General features: G+C 35.7%; 1 pseudogene; it reads left to right on the top strand.

Moving 5' to 3' along the window:
- Window positions 1-1,240: 1,240 nt before the first annotated feature.
- LOC142840780 (ribosomal protein uL24-like) lies at window positions 1,241-2,296 on the top strand (annotated as a pseudogene).
- Window positions 2,297-4,227: the final 1,931 nt, after the last annotated feature.

The raw sequence follows: 4,227 nt of genomic DNA, 5'->3' as shown, positions 1-4,227 counted from the left end.
TGTAAGACTTTGTTGACTCCCCTTGGAAAGCTTTACCGTCTCTAAGGACTGGATGGGGGACTAGGGAGGAGAAATTTGGAGTAGAGAAGTGGGTAGGAAGCTGAGATAGGTATGTAAAATGACAAAAGATTGTTTTTTAAAATTAAATTTAATAATAAAAAAGAATGGAACTAGAAGGTTAACAAAACAAAACAAGAAAACAAAAAGAATGGAGTCTGTCCAGACAGTGATGGTACATGCCTTTTTTAAAAGGCAGGTCCAATTTTAATATCCATTTTAGAAATTGGAAAGCCTAGTTATATACCTCATAAACATATTCTTCAAGATTACATATAACTGATAACATGTGACTGAAATCTCAAAATTTTAATCCAAACAGTGTCCTCATACAAATAGATTCTGTAGATTGTGGGTTTCCTAGTCTTTATTGAACAAATGAATGCAATTTTACTGTGCCATTCCCACCACAAGGAACAGAAAGTGGCACTTGAATACTAAGCTACCCTGGCTGAATGTTGAGGAGCCCCACTCTGCTTCCTTAGACATATATATTGTATACACACACACACACACACGCACACACACACACACACACACTTACTTTACTGGGTGCTTCCATCCCCACCAAAAGCCAGCACAGTGTGATTCTTGATTCATTATCCTCTTCTAGGCTAATATCATTTAGGTGTAAAAAAGAAAATAAAATTAACAGATGACTCCAGATGATACCTTTTAGACAAGACTGTAGAATCACTGTGTGTATGACGCTGACAGTGCTTCATACCTTGAAGATTTGTACTCAAGAAAACAAGAAAAGTCAATTATCTTACCAAAACTTTCCTTGCAGAGAGCATGGAAGCAATAGATCCTTGCCTAATGAGCTATTGTTTCCCAGCAGTGTTGAACATCTTCTAGTTTCCTTATGCCTTTTTTCTAGTTTCATATTTTTAGCAGAAAGTTAAGGTTTTTTATTTATTTTTTCAAACAAGAAAACAAAAAGAATAGTCTATCCAGACAGTGATGGTACAGCCTTTAATCCCAGCACTGGGGAAGCAAAGGCAGGCTGATCTCTGTGAGTTCAAGGCGAGCCTAGTCTACAGAGTGACTTCCAGAAGAGACAAGGCTGTTATACAGAGAAACCCTGTGTCAAAAAACAAAACCAACCAGCCAAACAAACAACCAAGAAAACAAGAACAGCAACAGAAAAAGAATGCTGTCTAGCTGGATTGCAGCTACCAAAATGAAATTCAATCCTTTTGTGACTACTGACTGAAACCAGAACCACTAACAGCATTTCAATGCGCCTTCTTACATTTGGAGAATGATCATGTCTTCCTGTCTTTCCAAAGAGCTGAGGGAGAAGTACAATGTTTGACTCTACCAATTTGAAAGGAAGATGATGTTCAGGTTGTCTGAAGACACTGCAAAGGCCAGCAGGTCGGCAAAGTGGTCCAAGTGTACAGCAAGAAATAAGTCATCTATTGGTGTAGGAGGTCCTTTTCTCTATGTGTTGCTTTCATTGGTTAATGAATAAAGAAACTGCCTTGGCCTTTTAATAGGGCAGGGAAAACTAAAATGGCATTCTGCGAGAGAGGAGCCAGAGTCAGAGAGCCACCATGGAGTCGCCAGAGTCGGACATGCTGAATCTTTCCTGGTAAGCCACTGCCACGTGGCGATATACAGATTAACAGAAATGGGTTAAATCAAGATGTGAGAGTTAGCCAATAAGAGGCTAGAGCTAATGGGCCAAGCAGTAATTTAATTAATACTTTTTCTGTATAGTTATTTTGGGGCTAAGCAAGCAAGCCGGGTGATCAGGATGAACAAGCAGCCTCTCCCTGCAACAATTGACACTCCAACGTGGTGGACTATATCCACATAAAACCTAAAAGCTTAAAAAAGGAATTCTAGGTTAAAAAAACAAACAAACAGAGTTTGACACAGCTTTTTGATGTTTGCTGGCAGCTTGCCACAGCTCCTTTGAGAGAGATTTTCCTTACTCAGCTGCAGCAGAAAAAAAAAATTGGTGGTTTTTAAATGCCTGGCTTTCTGGGCCAGACTGCCAGTGACTGGGATGAACAATCAGCCTCTCCCTGCAACAATCTATACTAAGCAAGTGCAGTAGGAAAAGGCTAATGGAACAACTGTCCATGTAGGCATCAACCCCAGCAAGGTGGCTATCACCAGGCTGGACAAAGACCACAAAAAGATCCTGGAAAGGAAAGCCAAGTTTTGAGAAATAGCAAAAGAGATGGGGAAATACAAGGAAGAAATGATTGAGAAGATGCAGGAGTAGAGGTGTCTCATACACAACTTTCATTAAAGACTCCTTAAATTTAAAATAAAAAAAAATGAAGTCTAATAGTGTAGATTAAAATTGTCTAGAATCTAGACTGAATATGTGATCACATCTTCATTGTTAAGTGAATATATTGTAAATAGGAACCTGACATTTTAGCATTAAATATTCTTTAATTGCATGGTATATTGTAGATTTACATTCACATGAAGTTTCACTAAAAACATTTTTGCTTTTTCAAATGGAATCTCATAGAAAACAAGTTTTATCAAGAGGGTTAAATGATATAATTCTTATGAAACTCTAATAACAATTACTGTCTGTGGTTTTATTTTCTCATTTTATGGATGTGTTAATATGAATCTTTGGAAGTATAGATGACTGACATAATATTTCAGCATTCCTTTTACATGGGTGCTAGGGATCCAAATCCTAATTCCCATGTTTTTAGTGCGTGTTCTTTATTTATAAAGTCCTCTTCCCATTCTCTACTTTTCTTTGTGAAACTATGTTTATAAATAAATAATGGCTCATTTTCCCCAGGATTCTCTCTAGAAACTTTATGTCATCAATTTTTTTTAATTCTTGTCAGTTAGACAAATGTAATGGTACCTTATTGCTATTTTTAATGTGCATTTCTCTAATTTTCATTTTATTTGAGCAGGTTTTCATGTTTATTGACCGCTTATTTTCTATTTACTTCTATTGATATCATTTGGACATGTTTCCATTCTCTTTTTAAAATAATTAATGAAATGTTTTATATGGTGGTCATTACATTTTGTCTGTAATTTGCATTATATATTTTTTCTCACTTATTATTTATTATTTGGTAGGTTGTATTTCTTTCCATTTAACACACTTTAACACACACACACACACACACACATATATATATATATATAGTAATTATTAATTTATTGCTTCTTGCTTTTTCCTCCCTTAGGAAACTATCCTCCACCCAGATTTATACAAGTATTATTGTAAATTTTAGCTAATCTTTACTATTTTACTTTTCATATATAGATTCTTAATCCATATAAATTTAATTTTTATGTGTTGGAAAGTGTCTAAATTGATTTTCTACATGATTAGAATCATTTCTGCACCATCAGCCTTTACTCACTGTTGTAAAGAATGTATACCTATGTAATTTTGAACTATTTCTTGCACTTTCAATTTTGATTCAGTCATTTAGTTGTCAATTCTATGTATATACCTTAGTATTATAATTTCATTACAAGTTTTATATATAATTAGGCAAATATTTATTAACTATTCTTTCATAAAGTTCTGTTTTTTAAAAAAATTAAAACTATTTTATGCAGTTCCAGAAATAAGTCTGCATCTCTCAGGATCCAGATAGATAACAAATAATGTATTCACCTCAATAATTAGGAAGACAACAATAAAAAGAGAGGTGCAGCTGAGATAAAGGGTACTGAGAAAGGAATAGTTAATCACCATTGGGCTAGCTGTAGCAAGAAGCCATGACTACTTCTAGGTCTGAAGTTTGAAGGGAAGGAAGAGATTGCTTTGGTCCTGAGACAGTTTCTAACAGGGCTCTTTTGTAAGGGAGTGCAGACTGCCCATGACAACTGGATGTGAGGAAGTCAGGGAAATAAATACCCTGCCTGTACTCAACCCCCACCTTCAGAATTTCTCCTTTACTAGCCATACTGAATCAGGAAGCAGAAAACAAGAGAGAGGGTACACGCAGCACATATCAATCAGCATCTTGAGACACAAACAAGACAGAGAAGTGAAAGAGTGCATTTGGAGGATCAGACCAAATAGAGCATATCAAATTCAGAGCCCACTGATGTCATGATCCATAATCACATTCATGTAATGTGTATTACTTTGTAAAGACTGAAATTCTGCAGGGTAAAGACTCTGTAATGGAAGGGAGCTTGACAAATCTGAAG

Source organism: Microtus pennsylvanicus, chromosome X (assembly GCF_037038515.1).
Source record: "Microtus pennsylvanicus isolate mMicPen1 chromosome X, mMicPen1.hap1, whole genome shotgun sequence".
Taxonomy (NCBI): Eukaryota; Metazoa; Chordata; class Mammalia; order Rodentia; family Cricetidae; genus Microtus; species Microtus pennsylvanicus.
Note: the sequence above shows the minus strand (reverse complement) of the source record. Positions and strands in the feature narration are given on the sequence as shown.